The sequence below is a fragment of the Tympanuchus pallidicinctus genome, unplaced genomic scaffold, assembly GCF_026119805.1.
Source record: "Tympanuchus pallidicinctus isolate F22 unplaced genomic scaffold, pur_lepc_1.0 scaffold5, whole genome shotgun sequence".
NCBI classification, from domain to species: domain Eukaryota; kingdom Metazoa; phylum Chordata; class Aves; order Galliformes; family Phasianidae; genus Tympanuchus; species Tympanuchus pallidicinctus.
This window is the reverse complement of record NW_026294769.1, coordinates 8,214,453-8,228,014: the sequence shown is the minus strand read 5'-3', so window position 1 is coordinate 8,228,014 and position 13,562 is coordinate 8,214,453. Positions and strand designations below refer to the sequence as shown.

At 35.8% G+C, this 13,562-nt stretch overlaps 1 long non-coding RNA gene across 1 annotated transcript; it reads right to left on the bottom strand.

Moving 5' to 3' along the window:
* Positions 1-385: 385 nt before the first annotated feature.
* Positions 386-3,272, bottom strand: LOC128091024 (uncharacterized). The gene is made up of 2 exons (XR_008211184.1): positions 3,142-3,272; positions 386-1,492 (listed from the first exon to the last, which is right to left on the bottom strand). It is a non-coding gene; the product is annotated as an uncharacterized LOC128091024 (long non-coding RNA).
* Positions 3,273-13,562: the final 10,290 nt, after the last annotated feature.

Genomic DNA, 13,562 nt, shown 5'->3' with positions numbered 1-13,562 from the left:
AGTCCTCCTTGCTTTGTATTTGTTTACAACTACACTGAATTCTTGTGTTTGCCAGATACCTCATGGACCGTCCAAAGTAAAAGCTTTAAAATTAGGCTGCCAAACACATTTTATGATAAGTCTTTATCTACACACCAGTCTCTAAGTCAACCAGAGAGATGTCTTGAGCATCCCAACTTTAATGTTTTTGCTTCTCTAAAAATGTACTTACTATGTTCACACAATTACTAATAAAGAAAAGTTCTGTAATTCTTGCACATATTAATGATATTTAAGAGTAAAAATCTCCTCTACTAAGTATTTTAGATCAACTTTGGAAAAAAAATGTTTGTGCATGATTTCATCACAACACTTCAGTTAAAAAAAAAGTGGATTAGTATTAAAATTAAAATTTTATACTGATTTTATTTTCCTTAGAATTTAATATAATATCAAATACGTATTGCTAGACAAGGTATGCCTACATGAATTCTTATCTTTTAAGGAACAAATAATTCAGAAATGAACTCTACTGTTTTGTTATTGTAACAGAACTTGCATCTACTTATTGATCCATTAAATAAGGGTCTAATTACGTTCAAAAAATTGTAATAAAAACTACTACACTGAACAAATAAAATTAACCTACACAGTAGGTATAAATTATATTGTCTCATAGAGAACTGAGAAGGACTTTACATAAAATATTATTCATGCATTCAGAAATACTTTGGCTGGTTATCCTTGTGGTTTCATAGGTTTAAAATGCACTTACATATGGCTGAATGGAAAAACACCAGTATAAGCCTAATTGAAACTTAGTATACACAGTTAGTATTACACCAGAATATCTTACTTTAGTATTGTATCTTTATCTTCAGACTAAATTTCACTGAAGACATTTGTATGGAACCCTCATAGAGCTCTGTGAAAGAATTCTTGTGAAAACGTTACCAAAATGTCTAAATTAAATTCATTTAATATTCAATTGATCATGGTGACTTAGGAGATTTTGATTAACTGAATGCGCATGAATATCAACATGCTAAATAGAAACACACTTTGTTACTCTAAACTCAATAACTGAGAATTTGAGCAGTGATACAATAATGACTGGCTGCACATAGATATTACATCTCTCTTTGAAATGACATCACATACTGAAACATTTGGGGAGAACAAAAAAAAGGGGGAAAACTGTTCCCTGTTTTTGAAATTTCTGAAGCTTTCAATGACTATGTAGTAATCCAGGAGAAGTGAGTGGCTGGCAGGGAGGGAAAAGGAAATGAAGAGAGCTGAGAAATCTGTTGTTTCTTTTAAATTCGATTAGTTGCAGAAGGGAGCATCTCTCAGTCTACCCTATATTCTGTCACCTAGGAATTATTCCAGCATCATCTCAAACTGACTTGCATATTTCTTCTGCACTTGAAGGCAGGAAAGTGTTTGAGGAAGAGAAGCTCTATCTGCATGAATCTCTTGAGATGAGAATGGGTGCTAATGTAATTGGCAGAGTCTGCAAGGAAAAGAGAGACAAGTTTTATTCAAAAGCTCCTTAGCTATGCAAAGAACATTCAGAAAATCTATTTTATATTTATGAGAATGCCACATACTCAGAATCATCAACTTTATTTCCTGCACAATAATGGGAAAAAAAGCAAAAGACTTCCTAAGGCCAAACAAGACATAAAAAAAAAAAAAAAAAAAAAAAAAAAAAAAATTATATTTTCCCAAGCTTGAAACTGCTGTATTTTAAGTAATGTTAATATTTACTAAAAGGAAAAAACTCCAGGTACAACATTCTCTCCTAAAATATTGCAAACTTATTGATTATTATAAATTATTAGATAAAGTTTGAGAACATTTACAGATCACATTCACACAGTATTTGAAATTTGCATATTACAATATAATACAGAGAAATTGCAAATGAAGACGGTTATCATCTTAATATTAAAACCATTGACTTCTTAATGCATTTGCACATATGCACTGGTGTTTATTAATTGTGTTACATCTGATTTTGCCAAAACATAATGTAGCTGATATCCCAATAAGTTCCATATTTTGTGTCTCTACAGGAAAATTTGGATTTTTTAGTATCTCTCTCATTGTTTCATCTTAGAAAAATCATTTCTATAGTCTGTTTATTTCACTTAAACTGACAAAACAGTGTCATTTCCAGAACACTTCTGATTTCTTATCTGATTAAAAACCAAATGCTAATCCAGATAAGTGATAGACATCAGTTTTTCCATGATCACTAGAACAGTGGAAAATGTTAGCGCTTTCAGGTGAGATTTATAGGTGAGACATGGTATTTTTATGTAAAGCAGAAAAAAGGGAAAGCCAGTTTCAGCTTGTGAAAGGACTTGACTTTTTTTCTGCATACTTGGATTTATTTTTGGTTTTATTGTTAAAACAATGTGGATGGAAGTGCTGTTTGTATTGCAATAAATCATGATAATCATGTAGATTGTTTGTGTGCAAATATGCAAACCGGAACTGTCAGTAATGTAGCATGACATGTCATTACTGTTGATAGTGTTTGCTTATTTTAGGAATTCGTTTCAAAAGATGCATGTTGCATACTTGAGTACTACTTTGTATTTCCTATTAAGGTCACACTGACCAGAGCAATCTGCATGAATGTCTTCATCAAAAAGAAAGAAAAAAAAAAAAAAAACAAAAAAAAAGCACAAGGAGATGTCCTATCACCACATTCACTCAAAATGTCAGAGGTAGTCCGGGATTTGTTTAATCAAATATGGGATGACTTATTCCAAAGAGAACAGTTGTGATCTTTATTTCTGTGGCTGCTATAAGGAGATGTGTTATTTGCTATCAGCACAGCAAGAAAGCTAGTTGTCTTTAGCTGTCTCTCTGTGAACAGAAAGATAGATTTCTTTTTATCATTTCCTAGTCTAGTAAAGATGAGTACATATACTTTTCTGCCCTATCTATTCTTGGTGTTCATTAACTTATGAAAACAAATACAGTATTTTTATTTTGTGCTTTTCCCACTCCAGTGAATTGGTTATTATAAGAATAACTCCACTCTTCAAAAAAGGTTCTCTATCAAAATAAGTCAACTGGAGAATGAAACACATGGAAAACATTTGGGTGAGAGAGAATGGGCTCATAGTGTCCTGAGAAGAGACCTACTGGGCAGAGGGAGACCTCACAAAGGACCAGCAGATGCCTGTGTCCAGCTTCGGACTGCTATTTATCTGGTCCTCAGGCTGTGGCCATCTCATTTGGAAAACAGGAGCTCAGCTGGCACTCAAACTGGTGAAAGATAACAAGAAAGAATTTCATATTTATGAGAGTAACAGAGCACAACAAAGATACCAACTTACTACTGAAAGTGGCTGGCAAATTAATTACAAATGACAAAGGAAATGTTGAGCTGCTTTCTTTGCTTCAGTCTCCACGGATAAATTTAGACCAAAAATCTCTGTGCCATTAGGTAGTAGAGCAAATTGTAAATCCTCAAGAGATTGAATCTAGGGATCATCTGTACCAAAAGGACATGTACAAGTCTATTAGACCTGCCAGATAAGTCCAAGAATGCTAGAGGTGCTGCTGATACTGCCATTATGCAGAGCCACATTTCATCACCTTTGAAAATTCATAGAGACCAAGGGAAGTCCCTGATGATTAAGCCATTTACAGAGGAAAAAATAAAAATAAAAATAGACCAGTATGTATCCATTCAGCCTCTGGGAAAATTTTAGAACAGGTCCTTAATCAAAGCTATTTCCAGATACATGAAGGACAACATGGCGTCATGGAAAAGCTGAAAAGGATTTGTCAAGATCCACGATAGACCACCCTCATTGCCTTCTGTGACAAAACAATTTACTCACTGAATAAGAGAAAAGCTGTGAATGTCAGCTACCTTGATTATAGCAAATTATCTGACACCGTCTCCCCACAATATCCTTGTAAATTGATCAGATACAGATTTGACTGCTGGACCAGAAGAAGGATGAAAAACTGGCTAATGGCCAAGCTCTGAAGTTAGTGGTTAATGACTCAAAATCAAGCTGGCAGTCAGCCAGAAGTAAATTTTCTATGGGGTTGATATTGCATCTGATACCATTCAGTATCTATAAAACAAGGTAGATGATAAAATTGAAGTTACCCTTACCAAGTATGACAACAACCTATGAGGAAAGGCAGATATTCTGGACAGAAAAGGCACCATTCAGTAAGACTTTGAGCAGGCTGCAGGATTGGACCAACAAGAATTGCATGAGAATAATCTGAATTCCTGCACCCAAGAAAGAAAATTCCTAAGCAGCAATACAGGATGAGATCTAACTTACTGCTGAAAACATCCACAGAACAGCATGCTACAAATGGGCATCCTACTTGCCGTGAAAACAAACCACATCCTAGGTTGCATCAGTAAGATATTCTTGCTGATTAAAACAAGGTATGTGATTATTATTCCATTTCAATTGACACTTGTTAAGCTACACATGAAATATCAAGTATATTTTGGTCTCATCAATTCCATTAAAAACACTGAAATGATCCAATGTATCACACCAAAATGAGTAATGAATTGGAGAACATGACATATGGAGCTGGTTTCCAGCTGATATAATTCAGAATCAAAACAGATGAGAAGTACAGAACTGGCCCAATTACAAACTGGCCCTCAGAACTGTATGTCAGCAGAAGTCCCAGAAGGAATTTACACCTGATTATTATTCAACAGGAACTTCAATGCTCTCCTTAATGATATGCTCCATAGACTAGAATTACTAGAATGACACATAGCTAAGGGATAAAAACCAGCCATTACATCAATACCTTCAGATGTTTCCAATCTTTCTGTCAGTCACTTATGTTTCAGGAAAATTATATTCTAGAAGTGCCAGATGCTTAAAGCAGAAGTAAGTGTCCTCTGTATTGGATGTTTCCCTGCTTCAAACTTCAGTGTCCATATTGGTAGCCTTTTACCATCGTTTATATTAAGATCTGTCTACATAGTTGTATGTAGTAGCAATAGCCAAGCTGTTTCACAATAAACTGATATTAAATTTTGGACCTGAAACAGCCTAACTATAGTAACAAGGAGTATAGCCTGGAACAATATAATCTGTGCTCACAGTGCAGTTTAGCTCACTCTTATTTCCAAAAGAAACTGCCTTAAATTGCCTCGTAACAAAATTGTCTTATTGGAATTAACCTTTGGAGCTCAGGACCTGAGACCTCCGCAACATGCTATGAGTGTATGAAGTGTTGCCCAGGCTGCAGTACCAAGCTATCATCTCTTACTACACCATGTTTTTTTTTAAAATCATGTAAGTAAATTATTTCACCCATGTTACCTATGGAATTTCCACATTCCAGGACTTAAATATGTTACAGACTTTCATGTTTTGCCCAGATGTTTCTTTCTTTTTTTTTTTTTTTTTTTTTTTTTGATGTCTCTCTCTCTAGTCACTTGACAGCTCTTTTTCCTCCATCTATTGAAAAAGAAAAAAAAAAAATCAATCTAAAACATATTGATTTAAAAGAATGCATTTCCATTGAAAAGGCTTGCAAGGTCTTTGATAAATAACTACAGCTTATCTTTTATTCTCATTGCACTAGAAGTTTAAACCACAAAGAATATTCTGAGAATCCAGGAGCTTGCTGTTTTTTTGTATATTCCAAATGTGTGTGCTGGAATTAAAGTGTTTTGACCAAGATCTGTACAAAATGTGTGTTCTCCAAGAGCACAGCATGAAAAGAAGCCTAAATGTATGGTATAGTATGAGGGAAGGTTGCACTGTATGCAAACTTGGCCAGGCAGTTTGAAGCTAATTATGGGGAAAATTGATCTAAGAGTATGTCATAGGGAAAAAAGCCCCTGTTCACTCAATTAAAAATTAATTAAGATATAAGTTGTTCATTTGTTTATTAATGACATGTAACTGACTAGTAACCAAATCCATTTTCAGGGTCAGTATCAGTAACACAACATAGAAATAACTATACAATCCAGTTCCAAAAACGTTGTAAGCACCTACAATTATCTAAATATATAACCAGTCAACAAACATTCTGGTCAAAAATACACATAAAATCATACCTACGGTTACTATCACAGCCACCCCTTCATCAAAGGATATATGGATTACAAGGACCATTTCAAAAATGTATTTCATTTTTGACTTTGACAAAAACTTTCATAGTCCTGTAAGGAGACATGGGTGCTTTATGGATACCTGTGCTGTTCCTCACAACCTTTTCTCACTAGTCTATATTGATGAGGAAGCATAGCATGAGCTCATAATCACAAACCCAGTGTGTGGGTCCTTGCTTGTCCAATGAGGTTGCTGCTCTCTGGCTGAAGCAGAAGTATGATGCCAGCGCTGCAGCATTTGGCAGTGTCAAACTAGGTTGTGATTGCCCCGTTTCTACTCTATCTCTTCCTGCTATAAATTTTTATGTTTCCTCCACAATTCTTTTAAGATTATTTCTTTCTTTGTTTCAAAAGTCTCTTTAAAGTTCCTTCATTACTGTTTAATCCAAGCTGATGGTTGTCTTCCAACCAACCCTTTTTTGGCAAATACTCTTCCAGACAGTTCTGTGTATTTGATCCACACAAATGCACACACACTGTTTAACCTCACATTCTTATTAATAGGAGTTGATAGCATTTAACACTTAAGTCTTAGATGTCTTTATACAAAAGATTTGTCAAGCATGAGCTGCATGAACATCACCACAATCAAACATTAAAAAGAACTTCTGAGAGCAGACATTCTTCATTGCCTAGACTTGAGCGTTTTCATGATAGTAAACAAGCAGAATGCTGTAGCTTGCACTTAAAAATCCCCTAGCTTGACTATGACATAAATGTACAAGATTCCATGGTCTGAAATGCAGCATGCCTGAAATCTGAAATCACAGTCAGGAGATTTAAAATGTGTCAGTACAGGTTCACATCCAAAAGAAAAGGTGGCTTAAATATTACTCTACCACAGATGGCACTACAAGCATATCCTTAATTGCTTATTTGCATTCACTGACTTTGTCTACTTGCTTGGATATCCAATATTTGTGGACTAGTCTAGCCAAATAAAGAACATAAAAAGAGATATAGCTATGCTTTGTTTTTCATTCTTAAGAAAATACCCTTCCTTTATAATTATGCCTGTTTTCCAGAGGCTATTCAGTTCCACTGACATTAATATGAACTGTAAAGTATGTTTTCATACCCTAAACAATTTCTCCCTCCTGTTTTGAAATGCTCTGCCCGCCAAGGGAGTGTTTGAAGCATTTGCTTGTTTTTTTTTTTTGGTTTTTTTTTTATGCAAAGATTCTTTTGTTGTCCTTATTTTACGATGCCAGAGAGACTGACCAAATCTGTAACTTTTTGCAGTTTTGACAGGCCAATATTCATTTTAATTATCCAATAAGCCACCTGATGCTTACTTGACAGTCTTTTGTATACACTGTGCCACTTCATGACATAATCTTAGGGTAAAATTTTGCAAGACAAATGATCATTGATTGCTGTGAAAATTCTTCCTATTTTAAAATTATCCTTCAGAACCATCATCCTAGACTGTAGATGAGCACCAGAGAGATAGAAGGGAAGTAGCAAGAAAGAGATGTAGTGTTAGGCTGGAGTAAGGCATATTCCTGCTTGGGCTACTTTGAGCAGGATCAAAGCCATCTTGTGAACTTCTGCTGACAAAATATATGAACTACCTTGGCCCCAGTGAGCAAACAAGGTTGTTTTAAATAATAGACTAAATCAGTGTATTAAAACATCTGTGAGACCTGCATATGAGTCTTTATTTGTTTTGACTACTACTGTTTACAATCTGTGTTACAAAAATTAGGATATCATTAATGACACAGTATATATGATCATATAGGATGAGTGCCTGCTTACCAATACTATGCTTTTGCTCCCCATATAAATCCTAGACCTTTTGTATATTGAAATGATTACACTTTATATGCATCAGGAGACAAGAAAAATGCTGTGATATCAAATGGGGGATCTGGCAATTCCCCAGCTGACACGGGAAAGTGGGAACAGGATGTTGTATAATTCCAAAAGACTGTGCCTTATTAAATATGACTAATTTCTTCTCTATTGTTATCTATTTTTAAAATGCTTACTTCTTGGTGTGTCAGATGGCACCAAAAGCTCCTCTGGGGAGACAAGGAGTCTGTGAAATTATTACTTATTACGTTATGACAATATCAATGTTTCTGCAGAATTTTATGGAGAGCATATGGCCAGTGGTGAAGGTGGGGAGCAGAAGGCAAAAAACATGATTTTTGGATAAATCTGTCTGAAAGGTGGTGTACGCACAGGGCGGGAGCAAAGAATTGGAACAAAGCACTAAGCAATGTCTGTGTCGGCCCACGACTGGCGTTATCAACTCTGCTTGTAAAATCCCTCCACAAAACTTAAATTTACAAGGAGGATGTTTGTAACAGCTTAGCACCTTGAACTAAAGGGGTGTTACTAGCCAATCTTTTGGGCCCTTCAGGTAAAATATTTTTTATTTTCAATAAGTGAAGCGGCACTCAGCTGCAAGACAGGGGACAAGTATGTTTCAAGTGAAAACACATCATGAAAACAGAAACGTAGAAACACAAAGTGAACATTAAACTCCATTTTCAGTTCTATCACAGCAAGAAAGAGAAACGGTAGGAAGAAATGGACATTATCTGGATGTGATTACGTTATTGAAAAGAACTCCTATATCACTTTGACAAACAAGAGAGGAAGTGAATAACTTTTGTTATACAACTGAGAACTTCAATACATCTATGACTTCAGATGCCACATGTTTACCAGATTAAGTGAGCCTTGGGGTGGGGGTGACACATATCAGATTAGGTTATCACAGAACAGTACATCTAAGAAAAGGGTTATCCCTTTTCTAGCTGTCATCAGCTTCAGTCACAATATCCTTATTGCATTTTCACACATTCTTTCCTAACTTCACAGAAAGCTCAAATCTGCTTAGACAGGTGCCAAGATAGGCAAGTTTTTCCCTCTCTGCCCTCCTTCCCCTCTATTGCTCTCTCCCCTTACATTTTTCTTTTTCTCTATTTCACTGTGCTATAGCACATTCCCTACTCCTCCAGTACTTAAGCATCACAGGGTTTGTCAGTGCACTGTTGGGGCAATTCAGTGTATGCCTGGTAGAACAAGCCATTCATAACGCAGGCCAGATACAACTACAGTATTTCCTAGGAATCCATCTGTAGCTTGGAGGGATGGAGATAACCAAAGTGGTTTGGTTCAGCTCTTCACATTTTAACAGCGAAGTGATTTGTGGCATGACCAGTAAAATGACTGACTGTCTTACAGACTGCAAGATAACAATAAATAGTAGGACATGAAGCTAGTTGCTCTTCTTTTTTTTAACAATTTAGGGGCAATAATAGACTGAGCTCCAAGGTTTTCCTCAAAAATTAGTTGGTAATATTTCTTTCCTGCCAGAGTATGTAATGTCATGAACACCACTTTGTTTCAGTTTAAATACATTTTCAGGTTTCATACAACAAAATTCCCCATCTCAGGCTGTCTCTAGAGATGTCTCTGATTGCGTGAATATTTTGCAACAATACATCTTAAAACACATTATGTAAACAATTAATATAATAATTCTAATTCACTTATGACTTTTTGCCCTTCATGGTGTGATTTTTTTTTTTTGGACATTATATATGTTTAGCACCTAATTATTTAGTATGCATTAAACTTGCTTTGTGAATTATGATAGAAGAATTTGACTTTTCAGCTTTTGACATGCCAGGTTGGACTAATTGCAATTCTAGTAAGCTTAACATTTTACCACACACACTACTTTTCCTAAAGTAATTTTTACATTTTACATAGGAACAGAATTTTATGCACTGAATTTGTTTAACTTCAATGTTCTGGATCTAGTCACAGCCTCACTGCGATATTATCCTCTGTTATCAAGTTGTCATTTCCTATTAGGCTCCTCACATTCCTTGATGAAACTACCCATTTTGTGTTATCAAAGAAAAATGTGCTTGATTGTATGTTTGCACCTCTCTCACAGAGATGATCAAACTGCATCACATTGGTTAACATATCTGCTGGGTAAAATGAGGTGCGAGAGGAAGCAAGTTAGTAGGACACACTGGTACTGGTATCACTTGATCTCGGATGTTGACTGCTTATCTAGCTCAGAGCTTTGCTCTGATTTCTCACCACCTCTCCTCAGTCCATGCTCTCAAACAAAATGATTTTCTAGACTGTTTCAAGAAACCTAGACACTCCTGGTTTAAAATCTGTCTTCTAATGCAGGAATGGTGGAAACCTTAACTGAAAGCCTATCCTAGTTGGAAGAGGAAAAGCCTGTCTAATTCAGAGGATTATTTTTCTGTGTATGCATACAAGCATTACCCTAGTCTTTTCTGGACAGCAAACTATACAGGGAACTTATGTTGTGATTGTCCACCAGAATTCTCCCTTTTCATACTCTGTAGGTGTCAGGATGGGGTTTCTTGACTACCTGCAGTGCAAATCACTTCTGTAGGATTTCACATTGCATTCTTTATTATGGCCTTGACTTCAAACAACTAGATATATCTTTCCCACTCACTGGAAGAAAGTCAAAACACCTAATAAGGTTTAATCAAATATAAGTTACATTAGACAGGGAAAAAATGACATGGGAATATATCCAAGAAATAATTACCTCAGGACATTCTATATCTTTTTGAAACAATTTCCACGGGTTCTCTAAAAGAACATCAAGTTAATTATTTTTCTTAAATTAAATGCTGGTAAGAGATATCCAAATAGATTTAATAAACATATACAGTTGTTAGATATTTTTTAAAATGAGAACAGAAGACTCTTTCAAAAGCCTGGGAGTAGGGCAGAGGAGGGGGTCCCCTCCCAGCACACCCCTTGCCCTCTCTCATGGAGTGCTTGGAGGGGCAGCCTCTCATTGGTATCCTCTGCTTGTCCTCCTCAAAAAACACTTTTCTTATCTTTCCAGGGAGTCTCTGCCCCAGGGGAGATACTTTCCCACAGGTCTACATAGAGCACAGTTACTCTGGTCCTTAATGTGCTTTATCGGTACAACTTCAGCAGTGCAGCTGTAACAACCAGTATCTTTTGTATTCCCATTCACTCTTCATTCATGTCAGTACAAAGGTTTTTAATGCCATTTTCCACAGTCCTGAAAGGTTCCCACCTTTATTTAGCTTCAGTACATTGCAGGTACCTTGGTATTTGCTGGCAAAAAATGACAGCTTAATATTTTAAGGTGCATACATTTTCTTCTAAAAGAATCTCCCAGTCTTACCATGCCCTTCAGCATTTCAGCAATACATTAAGGTAAGTCTTTGACCCCTTAGGCCCAGGATTACAATTCACTTATTTCTATGAAGTCATTTTGGCTATAAATTCTAATTTGATCCGATCTCCATATTCTGTTCCTCTATTTTATTGGATTCTTGTGAGTGGGATGGCATTCTGTCCCACTTTCATGCCCTGATATTCACCCACTTTATTTCTTTTTTATCTAGTATGAAGGGCAAGTCTTGCTTGACCAACGTGATAGCCTTTTATGAAGATGTAACTAGGTGGATAGATGAAGGTAAAGCAGTGGATGTGGTCTTGGTCTATCTTGATTTTAGTAAAGCTTTTGACACTGAAAATATTTACTTTCCAGAAAAAGAAGAAAATATTTACTTTTCAGTCAAAAACTTGTATCAAAATTTGTACATACAATTGCAGTGCCTCAATTTTCTTTATCCCACTTATATATTTTTTTTTTCTTGAAGTAAAATAATGTTTAATCAATCCCAGAAGAAATCTTAATTACCAACAGTTGTTACTCTTTTCCCGTACATATATTTTACAGTGAAATTCTTGGCCGCAAAAAGTGGCACATAACTTTATCCCTCAAAGTGCTGCCAGGTCCACTTTGATTCTTTCGCTCTGTTACAATGAGAAGTGTCTTCTGAAAATCATTCTTATTCATGTTATGTGTTGCCAGATTGCAAGCCGAGCATTTACTCCCAGTCCTGGATGTACGTGGCTCCACTGTGAAGCTAAATGTCCTGTAAAATAATATTTGTGTGGAAACAGTTGGAAGTCTAGATCTTTTCAGATTAAACAGAAAGAGCCTGGTTAATCTCCTGGAGATTCTGAACATGTGGTTGTAGGAGAGGAAATTCTTAATAACCCTGAAGGAAAGAAAAGCACATCCTAGTTGGGAAAAAATGTTCAAATAGACTTGCACAATTATCTTTATCCCAGAAAGTGATGGAGTATAGCCTTTAGCTTTCTTTATTTGAATGAAGGGAGAGTCCCTGGGAACAGTCCCCACAGGGTCTCTCAAAGTATTGGAGCACTCAGTCTCCTCTTATCCCTACTTCCCTATTGTATTGTCCCTCCTCCTTTCCTCATTGGCTGAAGTACTTGGAGTTTGCAGACTTCCCAGACCACCCGATGCATGTATCCCCTAGTATATGATTTCCCCTTTGTATCATTCATGACTTGTGTAATTAACTCCAACTTTATGCTGCCCAGGGTAGAGAAGTTAATATTAATTAGCCCATTCAGCTTGACCAGTAAGTACAAAGTCCATAAGTTCAAGTTGTTGATTGACCTTTGAAGCCTTGTTTGTTGAGACTTCACAAAGTACAGACATCAAGCAAAGAGGAATTCATAAGCCTCTGCACAACTTGTTTTCAAGAGTCTGTAGTCAAAAGACATGATTCTTGAGAAAGAAAATGAGGAAGTTAATTAATTAAAGGAAAATTCAATCTCAAACACAATGGTAGGAAGAAATTGTAGTGGTAGTATTCAAAGAGATACTCTATTCTTCATGAAGATATTATGGTTCTCTACTTTGCCATGCAAGATGTTAAAATATTTGTATTTCTCCTGTCTTCCTCATACTGCAACAGGTGAAAAAACAGTATCTGTAGATTTGGGGATAAGCTAATTTTAGCTGAGCAGTTGTTCAAAGAAAGCAACCCAAAAGTACACATAGAAATAAATATAATTTCCATTAGGGCAAGATGTCTTTCAGTTGAAAAAGCATTTTGACTAATCCCTGAAATCCTTAAAAAAAAAAAAAAAATGAAAATGAAAGAGTGAATTTGAGCAAAAGAGAAAGAAGAGATGGACAACATAGATAGCAGAATAAGCTTCAGTATTGAAATTGAATGGGTATATGATCTAGAAACTTTGTGCTCAAAGAGGTATTTTACAGAAATTGGAACTAGTAGTTTGATATTGAAAATAGGTCAACTGACTCTGCACTTTGAAGGCACAGTCCATTTAGCCAAGGAAATGCACACAGAGGGCTCTTTATGAGGTCACCTCTCAATGGAGAATAAAAAATCTAGCAGAAGAAAAAAAAATCATAACTTCTGTACTGTGACGTAGAGTCCTTTTGACCTTGGATAAATCTTATGTATCAATTCTAGGAAAAGTAGTAGAACTTTCAGAAATCTAAAGAAAAGCTGTAGGAGTTCTGGTACTGAAATTGTTTTGATAGACTAACACAGTGAACATAATACCGCTTTTTTTTTTATATTTTACATCAATAGGA